This window comes from Melanotaenia boesemani, chromosome 24 (assembly GCF_017639745.1).
Source record: "Melanotaenia boesemani isolate fMelBoe1 chromosome 24, fMelBoe1.pri, whole genome shotgun sequence".
Taxonomy (NCBI): domain Eukaryota; kingdom Metazoa; phylum Chordata; class Actinopteri; order Atheriniformes; family Melanotaeniidae; genus Melanotaenia; species Melanotaenia boesemani.
Window position 1 is genome coordinate 2,836,539 of NC_055705.1, and position 23,581 is coordinate 2,860,119.

A 23,581-nucleotide genomic window follows, 5' to 3' on the forward strand; every position below is an offset into this window, starting at 1 on the left:
TGACAGGTAAGGGCTGGAAGCCCCTCCTGAATGGGGTGAATGCTACACTTTGTAAACGGGGAGGGCTCATGGACAAAGGGAGAGGATTTGGACAGATTCTTCATCCACCTGGTGTATTTGTGCAGTCCTGCAATTTTAGTAAAAATATAAAAGATTTGTTGTCTCAGTGGTGGTCAGAGGTACACACACTCTTACTTTCCCTGTAGGCTAGAGGGGGGAGGGATGCTCGCACAAATGCCCCCAGTGTATCTTTACACCCCCTTGGGGAGCCCATGCAGGGAAGGTGAAGTTTGTCCAAAAGCCCTCCCTAGAATCCATGTTCAGGGGTTGCCAATGGACGTCCTTTTGTTTCTGTTGCAGTTTTTTGTGGAGGTGTGGGTTCAAATCCCACTTCTGACAACTTCAGTATGTATTGGTGCACATTTAAGATCAAAAAGCTTCTCTCTTCACAGAGTTCCAAGTACACTGAGACCCAAAATGTCATGGAAACAATGAAGCAACAAAAGCTTTTCTAATAGTTGTTTAATGCATCTCAAGACGTTCTGTGACAACTGTACTTTTATAGCTGTCATGTTTTACACTTTACTCCTTGTCAGGTTTAGATTAGATTAGATTAGACTTTATTAATCTCACAGTGGAGAAATTCACTTGTTACAGCAGCTCTTGTTATAGAATAAAGTGCAGAAAGCAGACAGAATAAGGTGAACATGCATCACAACAAGAAGGTGCAATATAAATTATTTACAAGAAAAGTCTAAGGAAAGCAAAAAGTATGTAGCATTATAAATATAAAAGAAATATATATATAAATATATATATATATAATTAGCAGTGAAGTCAGGAACTTCATAGTAAACTTACCACATGACAAATTAGACTCAATGTGTGTCAGGATGGCCGAGTGGTCTAAGGCGCCAGACTCAAGGGCTGTTACCTTCCTGAAACAGGGATTTCTGGTCTCCAAAAGGAGACGTGGGTTCAAATCCCACTCCTGACAGACTCCCAAGGACATTCACAGTCTTTTAAGATCAAAAACTCAGCAAAGTATGTTCTGTTTAAAACATTCATGGTGTCTTTTCTAACTTGTAAAGAAGAAAACAAAAAAATAATTTTAAAAGCCTCTCATCCACTGGTTATTGTTTTTAAAAATGGTGGTTACCACAGAAATTCAGCGAGAAGATCCAGATATCCCACAACACGTGATCCCAAACTGACCAATCACTGCATAGCAAGGGTGCACATCAGGCCTGGAAGAGGTGTGTGTGGAGCCTCTGCGGAGCTACGCTGAGCCTACGGTGGTTACGCAGACATTATATCCACCTATAGCCATGCGAGGCTGTTCAGCAAACCACTCTTAATTATATTTGTGTACATGTCATCCCGTTAGCAGCCTGGCTAGATCAGCTGGTAGACTATGGGAGTCTTAAGCTCAGAGTCGTCTGTTTGAGCCCCGTGTTGGACGTTGACATCTTGATCAAAAACTGATACTTGGTCAGGTACCTTCAACAGATGAAGCTATGAGACTGTCTTTACAGCGTAATCACTGGTGTAACAGGAACATAATGTAGCCAATCAGAGATCGATATGACTGGAGAGTAAGGAAGGATAAAAAGTCCATGTTCACGCTGTCTCCAGTCTGTAATTTCTTTCAGTTCTGGGGCCTCATTTATCAAACTATGCGTAGCAAAGCAAACTACAGGTGGCATCTACAGGGCAAAAAGGAAATGTGCTGCACAAAAACTTTCAGATTTATCAAAACATGCGTGTGCAATCTTCCATTCATCATTACCTGCCACTTAACCAGAGTCTGGTTGCAGGGCAGCTGCCTAAGCAGGGAAACCCAGACTTCCCTCTCATCCTCTCATCCGGGGGGGATATCGAGGGGTTCCCAGGCCAGCCGCGAGATGTAGTCCGTCCAGTGTGTCCTGGGTCTTCCCCGGGGCATCTTTCTGGTGGGATGTGCCCGAGCTACCTCATCTGTTATAGACAAAACAATGATGGCCTTACTATAACAGTGCTGCAGTATGTTCTTGGTCACATCTATTTAAAAGCTGGACCCAAGTGTTAATATAAACAATGACGAATCAGCTTTTCAGCGGTTTCTGTGGTGTAGCATCTATCACTGGTAACACCAGCCACCACTGAGTTCGAAACCAGGCAGAAACATTCTGTCCTTCTGAAACTACTTGCTACACACATTCATACACCTCAAATACTCTAAAAGAAATTCTTAAAAAAAAGGGGCAGATTGAGCCAGAGATCACACCACCGTTCCCTGGTAACAATACCCATCTGTCAGCAAGAAGATGGGCCAACACACAGGTAACGTTTCAGAAGATACGCTGCAAACAAATGTTCAAAAAAAGCAGTTGCTTCATCAAACCCTATCTGACTGTCTCTTCTCCATTCTTCATGCATTCAAATACACAGTGCTGATATTAATATGGAAGTACTGGTGATTTTGGGACAATAGAGCCTCTCATCAGACATTCTGGACATCCTGCAAACAAAGCATTAAATGTTGTAGTGTACTGAGTATGTGTCATGTCCTGCTCCATATCAGGAGTATCCAGGTGGCAATCTAAAGCATTTTGACTGTGAGAAGACATCTGCACCAGAAAAGCTGTTTGGCAAACTACAGTCTCAACACACTTTCAAGACATTGCCAAGTGTTGTGTGTGTTTTTGTGTCTTAGAAAGGGTTGGGTGGTAAGAGAATATGGCTCAGTTACAAAGACCATTCTGCTTTTGTTACAAGCTGCCAGAGCTTCATTGGAAAAGATTACACCTTCTATACTTTGTGCCACCTTTATGGTGCCATAACTCTCTTTGATGTCACTGTTTGATATGTGTGTGTTCTTTATGCCACCTTTATGATGTCATATTCCTCTGTGATGTCAATGCTTGATCTGTATATGGGCTTTGTGCCACCTTTAACCTTTATGATGCCATAATCCTCTTTGATAAAACTGTTTGGTTTGTGTATATTCTTTGTGTAACATTTATAATGTCATATTCCACTTTGATTTCACTGTTTGGTCTGTGTATGTTATTAGAGCCACATTTATGATGTCATATTGTCTTGATGTCCCTGTTTGATCTTTTTTCTTTTTCAAATGAGCTTCAAACCTCAGAAATTAGTTGAAAAAACCCAAACAAATTTCGAGAACCTTTTTAACATTGCATATGCTGTTTGTGCAACCTTTATGATGTCATAATCCTCTGTTTCGTTGTTTATTTTCTGTGGTGTAATGGCTATCACAAAAGTATGTTTCAGGTGAAATGCATGTTTCCACCTGGTTTTGAACCAGCCAGTAACATTCCTTTTATGAAGACTGTTAACACTGAAACACTCTGCTACAAACATGCAATTCAGCAATGAACTGTACATTTCTAAAAATGTGCAGAATAAGGCCAAAACCCACACCACCAACTCCAAGGCAATGACACCCATCTTTCAGAGACACAACAGGACAGGTAATGTTTCAAAATATATTCAGCAAGCCAAGAACAAATGCTTCATCATACTCTGTCTGACTGTCTCTTCCCCGCTATTCATACAGACAGCCCTTACCTGTCAGCAAAAGGACATTTTGTCCATTTGCAATGCCAGCAATGTTAATTTTGTGTCCAAAACGTGGCATTTTGTCCAAAAAGTGTCATTTTGTGTGTTTGGGAAGCTACAGCTTTTATATGTGAGTCTTAATCATCCTGCAGAATGGATTTTCCAAGATCCAGTAAGTGGCAGGAAGATCTGTGAGTGATGAAAGAGACTTCTTTAAAAGGGCTATGGGCTGTGCTTTACAGGGACATATAAGAGACCAAAATCACACTTTATATAAGTTACAGCTTTTTTATGAGAGGCTGGAGACCAAGCAGACATCCAGCCTGCTTGTGCATCAATCAATCAATCAGTCTTTATTTATAGAGCACTTTTCATACAAAAATGCAGCACAAAGTGCTTTCCATGGTTAAAACAATGCCCCCCTCCCCCCTTCCAACCACACACACACACACACACAACCCCCTCCCTCCCCGCGTCCTCTCACATACCAGTATGTACAAGCAAGCATACACACACACATACTTGCACATATTAAAAGACTACTGTAATGTGAGGTTGAGCACAGATGAGCCAGGTAAGGAAACACTATCACAGGGAGCCGTCTGCACCAGGAGCCGCTCACAGGCCACGACCGCCAGGACACCGACCCAGGACACCGACCCAGGGCACACGGCCAAGTGAGAGGCAGAGGAGCCGCCCAACCAGACTGAAAGAACCTGCAGGACAGAGCCCCAGCAGCCACAGCCGATGAAAGCCCCCGGTGCAGAGAGCCCCCTCCGAGGAAACACTGGAGAAATAACCTAAAAATAATATCAATAGAATAAAAGCATAGAATAAATAAAAATGGGTTAACATAGAGAAATAAATAGGCTAGGGGAATAAAATAAATAAAAATAACATGAATAAATATTAAGTAAAAGCTAAATTAAAAAGGTGGGTCTTGAGCCTGCTCTTAAAAACATTAACGTTCTCTGCAGCCCTGACCTCCTCCGGCAGGCTGTTCCACAGACGAGGACCATACCACTGGAAAGCTGCTTCTCCGTGAGTATGTGTCCTGACTTTAGGTACAGTCAGGAGGCCAGTACCGGAAGACCTCAGGGGCCACGAGGGTTCATAAGGTAAAAGCACATCTGAAAGATAAGAAGGCCCAAGACCATTAAGACATTTAAAAACCAGTAAGAGAACCTTAAAATCGATCCTGAAACACACGGGGAGCCAATGCAGTGACTCTAAAACCGGCATGGCTGCTGTAGGCCCATCCAACCACCAGCTTCTCTCCATGTCTGCTGGAGACACCCTTCACTGTCTCTGCAACTCCACCTGGCCCTGGCCTTCGTGCTCCTGGTACTCCAGTAAGAAACATTTAGTGCACATTTTCTCCCTTTTTAATTTTTCCAAAGTCAACTTTTGTGCGTCTGGTCTGCCAAACAGAACTTTGACAAAATACAGAAGAGACGGTGCGTCTCAGACTCAGAATGTCATCCTGCAGGCTGGATTTGTCAACTGATGTTACAAGGTCCAGTAAATGACAGGAAGACCTATGAGTGATGAATGAGACTTGTTTGGAATGGATATGGGCTAAAATATTCCAGTATTTTATTCCAATATTTTACTGCAGGCTCCATGTAGACCCATGGAGCAGGGAAAAATTAAAAACACTCCACGGTATGCTAAATTATTTATTTTAATTGGAACATTAATAAACATGCAGAGTACACGTCTCTAAGAACAGCTCATGAAGCCACGAACAAAAACTTTTTTATTTAAAGTGTCTGTAGATGATAACTGGTAGATATTTAAATGTTGTTAAAGTGTTTTAGCCAACCACAACAATGTGTGGAATTTTGTTGGTGTAATTATTATTCGTCCTGTTCGTCCAGGCGGCGTCTCTTCATGTCTGGTGACCAGTTGTGGAAAACATCTCAGCGCATTAAATCAAAAGCTCAGCAACGAACATAAAGACAACCTGTGGTTCACGTTTCGAAGGCTGGGCGTAGAGGAGGCCACCAGGCTCTCTCCGAGGAGGTGGGGGGGAGCAGGGCAAGACCCTTGAGGAAGAGAGGGAGATGCCCGGTCAAAGCTCCGTCCAGCATGGACTAAAACAGCACTGACAGTCCAGAAACAATTCCAAATGAAGGAATTTTTAAACACAAAGTAGTTTCTCAAGACTGCATGTTGCTAATGGATCTATTGTCTGACCCAGAGTGCAGTCGTGACTGGTTCTGGCCTGTATAGCAGCAGCCACTCTCCATCTTCCTGGTACTGCTACCACCACCAGACCGTACCGGCTTACTTTCACCCCGTTTATTGTTCATTTGAAAAGTAGAAAAACTAGCGGTTCATGGTTCACACCGTCAATGTTTACTTCAAAGTTTTGTGTTTAGCAGGACCTTCTCTAACACAGTAGCTGCTGGTGGTTGACAGGGTTTATACTTCACATATGCAGGGGCGGGTCTAGAAAAGTTCTGATGGGGGCCAGGCAGGAACACTTATAAATGTTCATATTTTTTATGAAATATTGAACTAATTATTACAACTAAAGCGATCATCTAATGCAGAGATGGGCAACTGGCGGCCCGCGGGCCGCATCCGGCCCGCATCCTCATTCAGTATGGCTCGCAAGTCAATTTCCTAATGTAAAATAAACTGATTTCACAAGCATAGGAAGCATACCGTATGTACAGCTGTAAGCGGGCCATTAATCCTTTCCCACTTGTAATTACACTACCAACCGCCAGAGGGCGCTCCCCCTAAACACAAGAGGTCAATACTTACATACTAGCTGTGTCCCAATTCAGGGTCTGCACACTTCGAAGTGCGCAGACTACGTAGGCTGCAGAGTGTCCTCCGTAGTCTACACACTTCGAAGTCTGCTTAACATTCGTGAAATGGGACAGCCTACCTAGTCTACAAGAATTTCCCATAGCAACAACACAGGACGTTTAATCACTTAAACCTCAGAAATTACTTGTAGGAAACGTCAGCAGACGCTGAACAGAGAGGCAACACCGACAGTTTAAAAAAAAACAAACAAAAAAAAAAAAAAAAAACGGTTTGAGGCTTTGTTGTTTTCCATCCGGTACACAGTTCATTAACCCCTTAAAAGTAACTGAATATCAAATATTACCGAATTTTAATGTCACCATTTAACAAACATGCTTTAAATATACTTGGTTTTGTAACGTTTATACTAAAGTGTAGTTAAAAAAACGAACTTTTTTCAATTCGATCACAATCTGGCCCTCAGGCAGTGAGTGTAGAATTTCTTTGGCCCTCTTGATTATCAAAGTTGCCCATCCCTGATCTAATGTAAACAAGTGGAGAACAACTTGTATAAAAAGTATTTTCTTTGGGTGATGCTGCTGTAGGACTTTTATCACTGCTGCACAAACACACTTCAATGATAAAAGAAAAACATGTTTTTATTCAGATCATCAGTTTTATCAGAGTTTCTTCACCAATGTTGGCTGTTTAACTTCAGTCGTCACATCTGCTGGATTTATGACAGATATTATCACCATGGAGACGGTTGGTGAGACGATGATACATGAATTCTAAATGATGATATAGATCATGGTAAAAATGATTAAGAACAACAGATAAAAGTACTTTACATGCTGCATTTACTGACCATTGTACATCTGACAGTTATCCAAGGGAAGGTCAGTCAACAGTAAATATCTGTAGCATTGGTTCTTTTTGTTGATGTAAAACAGTAAAAACAGGAAGATTTCAGGCATATAAAAACTCCTGAATGGTGATTAATCATGAGCAATTTGGAAGCTGTTATTAATCTGATTAAATATTTTAATCATTTGACAGCCCTAATTTTACTTTAATTTTATATTTTATTTTATTTTATTTTATTTTATTTTATTTTATTTTATATTGTAAAACCACCTGAACTACTACAGATGTCTGGATGATATCTGGGGATCTGGACCCACTCTGAGGAGGACATTAACACATCAATTCCACACACTCAACAGACAATAATTCTATTAATTTTCTGGACACAACCAGGTTTAAAGGACCAAATTTCTCACAACACAACCATTTAGACATTAAAGTTTACTTTAAGGAAAAAAGAACATAAAAAAACAGCTTTCATCCCAAGAACACCTTTGCTGGATTAGTTGAATCATAAGTATTAAGTTTCCACTGGATCTTCACACAAATGGACGATTTTAAATATGCCGCCCAAACGCTGTTCTCCACCTTGTCCAGCAGGGGGCACTCTTGGACCTTCCTCAGGTCCTGTTTTAAAACATTTCTCCAGGTAAATCCCATCCAGGTCTCAGCTGCTCTCCCGTTTATCACCACCTTCTCTCCACACAGTGAGGCTGGTGGGAAAAATCTAAAATACTTTTAATTCAGCAGAACTTCCAGAGGAGATTAAACACTCATCAACATCTGGTCCAGCACTTTGTGTTCCATGGCTGGGATGCAGTACAGGCCTTAGTCCTGGACTGCAATCGACACTAGACGGATGCACAGAGGAGGGCTGAGAGGGACTGGGTTGGCAGGCTGGGAACCAGCTTTCCTCATGGCCTGAACAAGAGGATGTTTCTCCGTCCTTGATCTGGTCCCCTCCCTGCAGTCCCTCCTCCCTCTACCTCACTTAATCACCTGACTTCCTGACATAACTCTAACTGATTATTAGCTTGTTTTGGTAAATACAGTCAGCTGTTTTCATTTTAATCTCGCCGTCTGACCTGAATTAGGCAGTGAAAATGCTCATATATCTATTTGTGGGGAAAATAACAGTGTGATGGTTTGATACTGGACTAAACTTCTTGTTTATTTTCTGGATGCAGATGATTTGCTGGAGTCACTGACTGAATTCAGCAGCTCTGTCCTGCTTGAGTCAAACGCTGCACAAGCTCTTCTCTGTCCATACCGCTACCGTGTCAGGTGGTTTCATTAGGAGACACAAACACCAAAGTCTGCAAACATCAACTCATACATGACTGTAGAAGTCTCTCTGTAGCAGTGAGGACCCTGGTTATTGATAGAAATCTAATGGAACGCATAAATAAGGCATTCTTCTTGAGCTTTGTGGAAGTGAAGAAAGGAACATGAGGGCAGCAATGGAAAAGTTACATTCTCTGACCAACCTTCAATTACTTGCTGCACTGACACAACACAATAACAACAGCCCGGCGGGTTTCCTGGCTTGTGATGTTTTTCAACTTGTAACTGAAATGGAAGAGAAACTAAAATGTCTTTGTTTCATCTCATAAACTTGGTCCAACTTTTTACATCACACGCTAGAAAGAAATGCATTTAGATTCATAAACTCACTGTTCATGCAGACGCCGGAGGTCGTTGGTGGCACTGTTAATCAGTCTTCCATTTCTCACCAGAAACAGTCGTTCATGTCCATCTGCGTCTTCGTCCACCACGTCTTTGATACAGTCTGGTCGTACTGACATGTAGTACTGGTCAATTATCTGTGGAGACAAGGAGTTGAAGAAATGAATGAAAGGGAGGAAATGCAGACGTGGATCTTGGTCCACATTTATGGACAGTGATGTTCATGAATTGAATCTAATTTTATTTATAGAACACTTTTCATGCAAAAAGCAACACAAAGTGCTGGACATAATAAAAACCAAGTTATGCATATTAACAACATCATTTAAAAGCCTTAACACTCCAAAGAATAACAAAAAATAAGAAGGCACACCTCATAATAGTTCACACATAATCACACACAAACTCACACACATACAAAGTGCATGTACCCTCCCCCACCCGCCCTCACCCCATTCTGTACGAACCTGAACTCCCATCACTAATTACTCTCTGAACTGAAAGTAAGTAAAAAACAATAATAAAATGAAAACATCTGGTTTGATGCTGCTGTGAGGAAACGATATCTTGGGGATCCAGTCACACCGGAAGCCAGCCCACCCATGACCACAGAGGGCGCCACCACAGGAACCACCCAGGTCAGAGCAGGCCGGGGTCCACACCACAACCACAGGGCTGCAGTGCACAAATGTGCTTCTGGAGGAACGGAGTAGCTGCCCACCTTTTATTCATGAATGGTTCAGTTAAAATACAGAACTATGGAATAATGAATGAAGCCATGAAGTCAGTGGTTCGATGTCGACTGGAGTCAAAACTCTTCTGCTGCTGATGTTAATTTCCATGATGATGTTTGCTCCCTGGTCCAGCAGCAGAAGTTCAATCTTGGTGTGTTGTTAATATCAGGATGTTGCTCATTTGATGGACAGTAAATTAGAAATTGGGGTAGAAATTGTTAGAACATCCATTTATCTGTTCATCTCTATAAAATTTAATATAACTGAACAAAAAGAAACATTATCAGCTGACTGTGTTGATCAGAAGTCAGTCCCAGCATTACGTTCACTCATATGTAAAATCTTCATCATGATTAAGAAAATATAATATTTTTTTACTCCTGACATCAAGCTGGTAAGGATTTAATGTATTTACATCTAGTCTAAAGTTGGCTGAAACAACTAAAAGCTTTCTTGAAACTGCCTTTTCTCCTTCATCTCCACTCCTCTTCATCCCACAGGAGGTCTGGACTGATGCTCAGCTGCTTCCTGCTCTGGATGTCTCTGCAGCCAGATTCCCGTAATCATGTGTCAGCAGTCAACCTGCGGCGTTTCATTGGTTGTGCAGTTCGGGAGTTTACTTTCCTGGCCAGGAAGCCCGGATGTGGCAGCCTGCACATCACCACCGATGCCTGCTGGGGGCGCTGTGAGACCTGGGAGGTGAGGAGAAGGGAGGCATTTGCTCTGCTGACCTCAGCACCCGCTGCAGGGCCCTCCAGTCACGACCAGTACTGTTCCTGTACCACTGGGTGATGTTACCAGTCAGAACACTCTCCACCACTCCAGTGTAGAACATCCTCATGATTTTCACACTCTGAACTTCCTCAGTTGTCTGAGGTGAAAAAGGCGCTGCCTCGTCTTCTTCACCTGGCTGTCTATGTGCAGACTCCAGGAAAGATCCTCGGTGATGTGCACACCCACCACTTGAAACTGCACACCCTCTCCACCAGAGTCCCACTAATACTCAGAGGGGTGTAGTTCCTCTGCTTTCTCCAGCTCCCTGTATACACCCGCTCATCATTGTTGTTGATGCATCCAACCACCACAGCGTCGTCCGTGAACTTTACTATGGTGATGGAGCTGTCCATGGCTACACAGTCATGAGTGTACGGGGAAAAGAGCAGAGGGCTGAGGACACTGAGGGAGCTTGGAGTGGAGTGTGGTGGGGACTATAGTGTTGAAAGCTGAACTAAAGTCAATGAACAACATCCTTACATAGTCCCCTGTGTCCCGTTGTCCAGGTGGGTGAGGGTGGTGTGCGGTTCCTGGGACACCGTCCGTGGATCTGTTTGGCTGATAAGTGAACTGAAGTGGGTCCAGAGACTCAGGGAGGGAGGCACCGATTAGCTTCAAGATTTACATTTTTACTTCCTCTTAGAATTGAATTCAGAATAAACTCTCTTAAAACAGCAACAAAATATGATGAAATACATACAGGAATACATTAACAGTGACTTTGCAGGTGGGCCAGAAATTCCCATGAAAAAATGATTTGATAAGAAAATGAAGGTTAGTCATGTAACTGGTCACTAAAACAAGAGGAACAAAATAATCCATAAAATGTTAAATGTGCAATAAAGTGGATTCATTTCCATTTGAAGGAAAACGGTTTTATCTGGTTTCCAGTTTGGAATTACCAAGTAAACCAATATGCATCAAAGGAAACCAGAAAATGTGGAGAGAACCCACACAGGCACATGGAGATCATGGAAACTACACAGAAAAGTTCCAGCTAAGGTCCCAGAATCAGGAGACAAAAGAGTAAAACATTTAGTTTAACTGAGGTGAGGTCAGTGTTTTATACTCAGTGGTGGCTGCTGGTTTCCTGAGTCCTTCTCTGCTTCTGATCCTTGTAGGAGGCATCGTTGCATGATTGCACTCATCATTAAACACAACTCATTCCTGATATCTTTCTCTCTCACTAACATGCATGCTTAAACAGTCGCTGTGTTGTCCTGCAGCTTTACTCGCTGATACCTACAGTCATGTTTTTCTCAGGTTGTCTTCCTCTAGGTGCTCCTGATGATTCTCTGCTTTGTTTTCTTACAGAGGCTGTAGGATGTTTTCTGTTAAGTTTCTTTTCAGGTGTATCAGCTGATTGTCTGGTTTTTGTCTTTGGCTTTTGGTTGTTTAGTTGTTGTTTTCTATCTGGTGCATCTTTGTCTCCTTCTTCTCTTCAATCTCTACTTTTCTCTTCTGTTCACTCTCCCTCTTCAAAAGATGTTATTTTTATTTCCAGAAACCGGTCCTTGAGCATCCGTTCATCGAGTCCTACCAGCAGGTTTGTACCTACAACAGGACTCGTCTGGTCACTGTGAAACTACCCGACTGCCAGCCCCATGTGGACCCCACCTACACCCATCCTGTGGCCCTGAGATGTGACTGTGGGGTCTGTCTGACAAGCACCACTGAATGCATAACATCTGTGTGAAGAGAGGGTACATTTAGCTTTATTTACTATTTACCACAATTTAGAGCCATGTTGTTGTTCGGCTCAGTACCAGCCAAATAAATCAGTTTAAAGACACGTGTCTTCAGAAAGTTGAATTTCATATCTTTTATAAATGAAATAAATCAGATCTCTTATCTTTCTGATTATCTCAGAAAGTGAACCAAGGGGGTAATTTTATCTGTCCCTTTCACATTTATTATTTTGGCTCTGAACATTTTAATTCAAATATCACTGAAGAAAAGTATTAAAATGGGACTTTTCTATAATAAATTAATTTGTTTTAAATTTAGATGTTATGTAATTGATGATCATTGGCGCTCTGACAGACTGGCTCGTTGGTCTAGGGGTAAGATTCTCGCTTTGGGTGTGAGAGGTCTTCGGTTCAAATCCCAGACGAGCCCCTGAATTATAGCTGTTTACCACGGAAAGTAGATGCTGATTATAAACAATTCAGGTGGTTTTAATACATTTATCCAGAGCACCATTCAATCATCAGAACATCTGTAATATAATATAATCATCTCACCAACCGTCTCCATGGTGATCATAACTGTCATAAAACCACCAGATGTGATGAGTGAAGAACAAACAGCTAACATTGATGAAGGAATTGATAAAACTGATGATCTGGATAAAAACACATTTTCCCCTTTATCATTGAAGTGTGACTGCAGCAGTGATAAATATCCTACAGCAGCATCACCCAAAGTAAACACTTTTTTCAACTGATGTTCCAAGGTCCAGTAAATGACAAGATGATCTGTGAGTGATGAATGAGACCTCTTTAGAAAGGTAATAGGCTGGGTATTTCGAGGACATATGAGAGACCAAATAACACTTTATATAAAGTAACAGCTTTTTAATGCGAGGCTGGAGGCCAAGCAGACATCCAGCCTGCTTGTGCATGGCTACTGCAGGTCCATCCAACCACCAGCTTCTCTCTGTGTACTGGAGACCAAGCAGACCTCAAGTGGCTCTTCATGCTTGTGTTTGGCTGCTGCAGTCTCACCTGACCTCCAGCTTGACCCCCAGCAGCTCTCCGTGTGTTGGAGACCCAACAGAGCTCTAGCAGCTGTGCATGCTGCAGCCACACAGGTCCAGTAGGGATCCAGCTGTTGCTGGAGATGAAACTGGGGATCAGATGGGCCTGCCGCAGCCATGCACAAGCAGGCTGGATGTCTGCTTGGCCTCCAGCCTCGCTTAAAAAAGCTGTATATAAAGTGTGATTTTGGTTACTGTCCCTGGAAAAACCAGCTCAGAACCTTTCCAAAGAAGTCTCATTCATCACTGACAGATCTTCTTGTCGTTTACTGAATCTTGGAACATCAGTAGAAAAATCCAGTCTGCAGGATGATTAAGACTCAAATAAAAGAAATGTTGTAGCTTCTTAAATGGACAAAATGACACATTTTCAATACAAAACAGGGTTTCTGGAGAAATTTTTACATCGCTGGCTTTGCAAATGGACAAAATGACTCTTTGCTGACGGGTAAGGGAATTTGTTGCAAAAATATGAAAGATTTTTTATATTAGTGATGGTCAGAGGTACGTGCATGCTTACCTTTCCTGTAGGCTAGAGGGGGGAGGGATGCTCGCACAAATGCCCCCGGTGTATCTTTACACCCCCTTGGGGAGCCCATGCAGGGAAGGTGAAGTTTGTCCAAAAATCCTCCCAAGACCCATGTTCATGGATTGCCTTTTTTTCCGTTGCAGTCTCTTCTGGAGGCGTGGGTTCAAATCCCACTTCTGACAACTTCAGTATGTATTGGTGCACATTTAAAATAAAAAAGATCCTCTCTTTGCAGAGTTCCAAGTACACTGAGGCCCATTTCTATAAGAAGCCATAGTCACGTCATGCGATCCATTACACATCTCCTAATCAGACTTTTTGTTTCATGGTTTTTTTCTGAACATTTTACCTCAAATGTGGCCCAGCTCGCTCCGTCGGTAGAACATGAGACTCTAAATCTCAGGGTTGTGGGTTTGAGCCCCACGTTGGGTGTTGAAATTTTGATCATAAAGTGATGCTTGGTCAGGAACCTTCAGCTGATCGCTTCCTTGGAGAACATCTACAGCTACGAATCTTTACAGCGTGTTTACAGGTGCAACAGATTATGATTTGACATGGACACAACTACACCAAATAACCAGAAAAAACTAGGTGAGCTGAGGTCATCCTTTCCTTGCTGCTCTCACACACTGACGACTATACACAAGTCTTGCTAAACATTAATAGTTTTGCAGCATTTTATTGCTCAGAGTTCTTTATTAACAAATTATAACATCAACAACTATAAACTGACTTCCAGGGGAAACAAAATCTCATGGAAAAAATGAAGTGACAAAAGCTTTTCTAATAGTCGTTTAAGTCATTCTTCTGTGACAACTGTATTTTTATTGCAGTCATGTTTAAGGTTTTACTCCTTGTCAGGTTTCAGAGGTTTTCAACATCAGGTATGTTGCATGTCAGATACGACTCAGGCTGAACGGCCTAAGACGCCAAACACAGCGGTTGTTTCCTTCTATAAAACAGGGAATTCTGGTCTCTAAAAGGAGCTGTGGGTTCACATCCCACCCTGACAGACTCTCCTCCTACGAGGTTAATCATCTACTAGTTTTACATGTTTATCAGCAGAGTGGTCTCAAGCTAGGTACACAAAGATTATCGGGCTGTTGTGGACTGACTCTTAGATTGCTTTAGGATTACTGATGATTCATTTATTAAGTTTACTGTGGCTTTTATAGGCCTATGATTAGAAGTGTGCTGTACTTTCTAAACACCAGCTATTTATTAAGTAACTAATAAATATTGGGTCTGTTATTGATTATTTTTGACTATTGTAGCGGTGGATTATTGGTCTGAGTGGATTATTGATCAGGATGGATGAACTCAGCTGAGTTAGTTTCCGTCTCTTTTGCAGCATTTAATAGAAAATTAGTTGTGACAGTAAAGTTTTCTAATTTGAGTATTATACTAGGTATAAAAACTAGATTTGTTGCTGTAATTTGTTGACTGTTTGAGCTGCATCAGTGTAATAAGTCATTTCCCTCCGTGCTCTATTGTTTCCTCTGTCTCTTCTACTTAATCTCTTTCCATCTGATAAGAGTTCCAGTAAAGTCAAACTGGTCTTGGGGAGGGTGAAGCTCTGAAATGAGCATCAGACTGGTGAGGTGTGTGTTACCCAGTCATAGTGATGGACAGCTGTGTGTAATAATGTGTAGTGAAGGTTTGCATCGGAGCCATAAATCTAAAAGGAGGGAGAGCACTTCCACTACAGATTCATCTCTCTCCTTCTCTCTAAGCTCTGAGCTTCCTCTGCTGTCGCAGCGTCGCTCCCGCTGGTAAACCAAACGTTGGCGATTTCCTGCCGTAAGACGATGCATTCATGGACAGCTGGTTTAAATGTAAATCTGGCCTCACATCGTCTGAAGAGAAAACAGAAGAAAAGATCAGCGCTAGTAGCGGTGCTGGTGTCAGTGATGTGGTAGCGTTGGTGCCGGTAACGTTACCAAGCAGCCCAAATAAAAGTTTCAGGCTAACCGGCTCAGAATAAATCCGTGGCTTGAAAATAACAGTGGTGACATCAACCACACAATTTAATGTTCGGTGTTTTGCTGTTTCCATGGTGTTTCTAACACAGCAGCTGTAAAGAAAACAGAGGCGCTCTGTTTGAAGAGGAAATGAACAGGTTTCTTAAAACTTTATAACTTAATAGCACAAAACTACCGAGTCCGTCTGATGAGATCGATAGAAAAAAGTTATCATGTGATCAAGCATTATTAGCGTGTGGAAGAGATCATTAACTTGAGGAAACGTATTAGTTAAACCCACAATTATCATTTCATGTGGTTGTATTTTAACGTTGAGAGTAATTATAGAAAATTAACTGAGCTAACTGGGTTGTTGAGGTGTTGTTGGGTGCCCACAATTTAAGGATGCGTGGCCCTAGTTTTTTTCTTTTTTTTCTATCGATGTCACCAAACGGTTTCGGTACTAAATGAACTGGCTAGTACAATTTTTACTCATCTGGTTAAATTAATGAAAAAGACGGAGCATCCTTCTGATAAAGCCAAAGTTAAATTAACAACATAGAGCTTTACTTTTCTTTCTTAAAGAAGGGACAATGTGTGGACATTAATTACAATGGCTCTGAATGTCCAAAGCCTTGGGTACACTCTGTGCTCTTTGTGGGTCCCGGACCCCAGGTTGGAAACCACTGAGATGGCAGTGCTGACCAGAGAACCAGTAATCTCCACCTTCCATGACTTGTTTCTGTAAAACAGAGTCTAAGTAACTTGTATTAACAACCCACTTTTAAACAGCTGACGTGTGATTGCAGTTTACCTGAGACACTTTCCTGGCCATGGCGACATTCGGCTCTGCAGCTGCAACATGTGAACCACCAAGTCTTGGTTTGGTAAACTGAAAGGTAAGAACTGTGTAATGAGAGGCCGTTTACTGAACTAAATATATTTATCTGTAGCCAAGTGAACTAATATTAAATATCTGTCATTGTGAAACAGAGCTTATTATGTTTTAAACTGTTTACCTGTTCACATTCGTTCTGCTTGTAAAGCTGGTATTGTGATAACTGTGTGGGGTATTTTAGTGACGCTGGCCCTTTAAGAGCAGCTCCAGACTAGAGCACGCAGGCTCGTAGGTTTCCGTCACACCGCGTGCTGCCAGCAGGAGTACTGGAGTAGTGATGTACGATGCCACTCGCTTTCTTTCTGATCTGATACCAAGTAAAATGCAAGCCAGTATCAGCGATACCGATCCATTACCGGTGTGATACCGATCTGATACCGATCCGATACCGGTCTGATACCGATCCGATACCGGTCTGATACCGATCCGATACCGGTCTGATACCAGTGCTTTGTCCAGAAACTTCATGTGTTTGGAAAATTACTTTGAGAGCAGCTCCACTGAGGGGAAAGGAAGTGGTAGTAACATTTTCATAGAATACTTTGTGAATCAAACTGAAATTACCAGTAAATTGGATAAATATATAAATACCACAATAACTGCATGTTTGTAAACACCTACATATTAAAATATTTAGTTACCATCAGTCTGAACAAATGAGAGGGATTGATGTTTTTGTCTTTCTATCCTATTAAATATTTTTCATCCATTTTTGTATTTTTAAAAACCCTACAATGGCTGCTTTACTGAGTATTTAATGACAGCAGCCTTACCGACTGAATCTAGGCCTGTTGAACTGATGTGAGCTGATCTCAGGACACATTTCACTCCAAGCTGAACTCATACAGATATTTATTGCAGCATTTTCTTATTTCATAACCGTATTTAATGCTGTACATAACAGAACAGGATGCAGTCGTCTTTAGAACGAAGGGAACTCCTGTTGTTTGAACATCAACACAAAATCTGTCAGGTGGTTCGCCCAGGGCACAAAACTAGCCAGGACCTCCTCTGTCTTAAACCCAGCAGACAGATGAAAACCACTTTCCAACATGTAGCATCAGTGGTCCACAGCTCCACGTTTCCTCCCTCTGAATAGTGGTTAGTACCTGCTAACTTTGGCAACCCTGGTTTGTGGACGAGATCCACCACCAGAACTGTTTGGGCCGCTTTGAAAACCTTTTGCCATTCTATCTTGGAAAACATGGCGCTGTGCGAGCAGCTGCGTGCTACGGCAGCTCTGCCTCCTCTATTCCTTTTTTTAGTGTTTTATATGGTTTTTAGACGTGGTTTTCTTTTTTCCTTTACAGTAGTCAGTACCAGGTGCAATTCTGCACATGGGAAACCTACTTTTATTGTTTTTCTATTTGGATTTCTGCTTCTTTTGGCACTTTTCCAAACTTCGGCGGGGGACACCTTTGGTTTCAGCCACGGCTCCATTGTTTACACCAGGGACCAGCTGTTAGCTCTGAGCGGCACTGCTCTTCTCTACGCGGAGAAGCCGGAGATTCCCGCGGAGATACGGAGAAAAAGAAGAGGCTGCAGAGCAGGAAGAAAGCTCCAGGAGAGGAAACGGAGGTACAGGCCATATTTACCCTCCGTGATTATGGGAAACGTTCGTTCCCTCTCTAACAAGACCGACGAGCTCACGGCGCTGACCCGGCTACAGAGGGAGTTCAGGGAATGTAGCCTCATGTGTCTAACGGAGACGTGGCTGAATGGACTTATTCCGGACTCTGTGGTTTCCCTGGATGGATTTAAACTTTCGCGCGCGGACAGGAGTGCGGCGGAGAGTGGTAAGAGGAAAGGCGGGGGACTCGCGGTGTATGTCAACGAGAGATGGTGCAACCCGGCGCACGTCTGTGTAAAGGAACAGCTCTGCACCAGGGACATTGAGTTACTCGCTGTGGGTATGCGGCCGTATTACCTCCCGAGGGAGTTTTCACACGTTATACTGTTTAATGTGTACATCCCTCCCTCGGCTGATGCAGCAGCTGCTTGTGAGCTGCTCCACAGCGCAGTGACTCGGATGCAGACTCGCCACCCGCAGTCCCTCCTGCTGATCAGCGGGGATTTCAATCACACCTCGCTCTCTGCCACTCTCCCTACTTTCGTCCAGTACGTGAAGTGCCACACCAGGGAGAACAAGACGCTGGACCTACTGTATGCTAATGTGAAGGACGCATACACCTCCGCCCCCCTCCCCCCGCTTGGACGCTCTGATCACAACCTCGTACATCTGCTCCCTGAATACACACCCAGGGTGAGAAGACAGCTGGCACAGAAGAAGTCTGAAAGTGTGGACCGATGAGGCCAATGAGAGACTGAGAGACTGTTTCCAAACCACAGACTGGGAGACACTCTGCAGCTCTCATGGAGAGGACATTGATGGCCTGACCCACTGCATCACGGACTACATCAGCTTCTGTGTGGAGAACACTGTGCCAACCCGGAGGGTGCGGTGTTTCTCCAACAACAAACCCTGGGTGACCCCTGAGCTTAAAGTCCTGCTGAACCAGAAAAAGAGGGCTTTCATTTCAGGGGACAGAGAGGAGCAGAGGAGAGTTCAGCATGAACTCCAGTACAAGATCAGGCGGGCCAAGGACAGCTACAGGAAGAAGCTGGAGGAGCAGCTGGAGCAGAAGAACACACGGGACGTGTGGAGAGGGCTGAAGGAGATCTCTGGATTTGGACAGAGTGGTGCCAGAGGGACAGCTGATGGAGACCAGCGCTGGGCCAATGATTTAAATCTGTTTTTTAACAGATTTGACTCAAACCCCACTCTCCCTGCCCCCCCTCCCCCCTCTTCACACATCCCCAGTCCAGCGTCTACCATCACCTTCCCCCGACCACCTTCATCTTCACCTCCACTTTCACCTACCCCCCATCTCCACTCCACACCAATGGACTCGACCACCAGCCCCCCACTGCCCTCCACCTCCCCCCTCTCCTTTACATCGGCCCAGGTGAGGAGAGAACTGAGGCGGCTGAAGAACAGGAAAGCTGCAGGACCCGACGGCATCAGCTCTGTGAGGTGCTCAGGTACATCTTTAACCTGAGCCTCAGCCTGGAGAAGGTCCCTGTCCTGTGGAAGACCTCCTGTGTGGTTCCGGTTCCTAAGATATCACACGCGAAGGAACCGAACCATTACAGACCCGTCGCCTTGACCTCCCACCTGATGAAGACCATGGAGAGGCTCATCCTCGGTCACCTCCGCTCCGTGGTGTGCACCGCGATGGACCCGCTGCAGTTTGCCTACAGGCCAAACATCGGGGTGGATGATGCTGTCATCTACCTACTGCACAGGGCGCTGGCTCACCTGGAGACCGCTGGGAGCGTCGTGAGAGTCATGTTTTTTGACTTCTCCAGTGCGTTTAACACCATCCAGCCGGTGCTGCTGCGGGGGAAGCTGGAAGGAGCTGGTGTGGATGGAAAGCTAGCTGCGTGGACCATCGACTACCTCACCAACCGGCCACAGTACGTGCGTCTGCAGAACTGTGTGTCTGAGGTGGTAGTCTGCAGCACGGGGGCCCCTCAGGGAACAGTGCTCTCACCGTTCCTCTTCACCCTTTACACCTCGGACTTCACCTATAACACCAGCAGCTGTCATCTCCAGAAGTTCTCTGACGACTCAGCCATTGTGGGCTGTGTGTCTGAGGGGAACGAGCTGGAGTACCGGTCAGTCATCAGGGACTTTGTGGACTGGTGTGAGCGCAACCACCTGTGCTTAAACACCAGTAAGACCATGGAGATGGTGATTGACTTCCGGAGAAGGACACTACCCCACACACCGGTGAACATCCAGGGGAAGGAGATTGACCGGGTGGACAGTTTCAAGTACCTGGGTGTTCACCTCAACAATAAACTGGACTGGTCACACCACACAGACGCCCTGTACAAGAAGGGCCAGAGTCGCCTCCACCTCCTGAGGAGACTGAGGTCCTTTGGAGTATGCAGGCCTCTGCTAAGGACATTTTATGACTCTGTGGTAGCCTCTGCTGTCCTCTACGCCGTTGTCTGCTGGGGAGCGAGCAGCACCGACCGGGACAGGAAGAGACTGAACAAGCTGGTCAGGAGGGCCAGCTCTGTCCTGGGCTGCGGGCTGGACTCTGTGGAAGAGGTGGGTGAGAGGAGGATGTTGGCCAAGCTCACATCCATCATGGACAACACCTCTCACCCACTGCACCAGACTTTGGGGGGGCTGAGCAGCTCCTTCAGCAGCAGACTGAGACACCCTCAGTGTAGGAGGGAGCGCTACCGCAGGTCCTTCATCCCCACTGCTGTCAGACTGTACAACTTGTCTGTATAGTCATAATACTGTGCAATATTTATTTATATTTTACTGTGCAATACCCCCCATTATCAATGTCATCATATTCTTCATATCCCACCATCACCATGTAAATATGTATATAGTCTGTGAGGTTGTTGTTATATTTTATTTTATTTTATGTATGGATGTAGTGTGTGTGTGTGTATGTATGTATATATATATGTATATATATATATATATATATATAATGTATGTGTGTATGTATGTATGTGTGTATGTATGTATATATATGTATGTATATATATATATATATATATATATATCTTTATATTATAACGGTACATATTTTTGCTTTTCTTAGACTTGTAAATAATTTCTATTGCACTTTCTTGCTGTGATGCATGTTCCCCTTATTTTGCCTCTCTGTACTTTATTCTATAACAAGAGCTGCTGTAACAAGTGAATTTCTCCACTGTGAGATAATAAAGTCTAATCTAATCTAATCTAATCTAATCTACATCAATGTGGATAGGTACATGAAGGTGGTACATGGTCGAGTTCCATTTGCATCCATGAAGGGCAAGACTGGCACGTACAGAAGAAGGAACGTGTCCCGATTGTGTGCTGTTATTCCTGCAGTTTCGTGCCTTGTGGATATATGCAGGAACACACACGTTAAAGGGGATGAACCACATAATGATCTGACAAAGACAACTGAAAACCAAGGGGCATATATACATAATGAGTAATGAGGAACAGGTGAAGAGAATGAGAATCAGACCAGGTGATCTAACGAGCCAGAAAAAGAAAACAGAGCACATGAGAGGAAACTACAAACTGAACTAAACATCACAAAACCAGAAACCCAAACCATGATAAAAACCTAACACAAACCAAAGAACATAAACCCAGGAACCATGACAATTTGTTGCTGCGGTGATACAGCTTGGTAAGAAGTGAACCAGCGTCGTAGTACAGAAAACCCCGAGTTAACCCTGAAGTTACCCCGATAAGAGAAAATCCAGCTTCGTAGTACAGACCTCTGGTCTGTTTAGATTAGATTAGATTAGATTAGATTAGATTAGATTAGACTAGACTTTATTATCTCACAGTGGAGAAATTCACTTGTTAGCAGAATTTGTTTCAACACATTTGATGTTAGTTGGCTGGACTTTTTAATGCAACTAGTATTTAATGTGTAGTCAGAATATTCTTGTGCATGAAGTCTCTAAACTTCTAGTCAGCTCAAAACCCACAACCTGTTCTCTTGATCCTGTTCCCTCTGACATCCTGCAGAGCATTTTACCTACAGTGAAAACTGCAAAAACCCATATTATCAACTCCTCTCTTAAATCCGGTGTCTTTCCTTCTGCCTTCAAGCAAGCTCGGGTTACCCGCTGCTGAAGCTGGCTGACAACAGGGGTGCCTCAGGGCTCGGTGCTTGTCCCTCTTCTCTTTTCATTATACACCTCCTCACTCAGTGCATCATTAGCTCTCATGGCTTCTCCTACCACTGCTATGCAGATGACACTCAGCTTTTCCTTTCTTTCAAACCTGATGACACAACGTTTCAATGCGAATATCAGCATGTTGCTGATATCTCCGTATGGATGATGGATTGCCACTTTCGGCTAAATCTGTCCAAGACTGAGCTTATTGTCTTTCCAGCCAATCCTTCCTTACCACCACAGATAAGCGTGCAGCTTGACTCAATCACACTTGTGCCTAAGTTTCCTACCAGTAATCTTGGTGTCATGATAGACAACCTGCTGACCTTTAAGGACCATGTTGCCTCGGTTTCCCGGTCTTGCCGATTTGCTCTCTACAACATCAGGAGGATCAGACCCTAACTGACTGAACACACGGTCCAGCTCCTGGTCCAGGCTCTGGTCATTTCACGCATTGACTACTGCAACTCCTTACTGGCTGGCCTGCCTGCATGCTCAGTTAAATCTCTGTAGATGATCCAGAACGCAGAAGCACGTCTGGTCTTCAACCAGCCCAAAAGAGCTCATGTCACTCCGCTGCTAATTGCTCTTCACTGGCTTCCAGTTGCAGCACATCAGATTCAAAGCTCTGTTTCTGGCTTACAAAACAATAACCCAAATGGCTCCGGTCTACCTTCACTCCTTAATCCGGAGCTACACTCCCTCTCCACAGTTACGCTCTGCCAGTGAAAGACGCCTAGTGCTCCCACCACAAGGTGGCACAAAATCAGTAGCTAGACTCTTCTCCTCTGTTGTTCCCCGATGGTGGAACGATCTACCAAACTCCGTCCGATCTGCAGAGTCCTTATCCTTTTATCCTTTTGAGAGCAAGCTAAAGAACCAGTTGTTTAAGGAGCATTTCCACACTTAGCTTAACTATTTTACGCAACAGAATGAGTTAGAAAAATTTGTCCAGCTCTTTGGCTCAACCAAGTACTGAAGAAACTGTGTGGACTTATGCCCAAGTTGATATTGTGTGATGAAATCGTGATCTTGTATTTAAACAAAATTACTTTTTAAAAATTTTTTAAATTATTATATGCACTGCCTCTAGCACTACATGACAGCACCTGGCTCCAACTGGACTCAAAGCAGTCTGACTATCACTTAATTATGATGTCCCATCTTGTTTGAATTCATGCTTGTGTTGTTCTTACTCTCAAATGTAAGTCGCTTTGGATAAAAGCGTTTGCTAAATGACTGTAGAATAGAATAATAGAAGAGAAAAGACAAGCTAAAAAATTTTTAAAAGCCAAAACTAATGAAAATAAAACAAATTCTTTGGTT

General features: G+C 43.4%; 1 non-coding gene across 1 annotated transcript; it reads left to right on the forward strand.

Moving 5' to 3' along the window:
• Window positions 1-887: 887 nt before the first annotated feature.
• Window positions 888-997, forward strand: trnal-caa. Its single transcript has 2 exons — window positions 888-925; window positions 952-997. It is a non-coding gene; the product is annotated as a tRNA-Leu (tRNA).
• The last annotated feature ends 22,584 nt before the right edge of the window (window positions 998-23,581 follow it).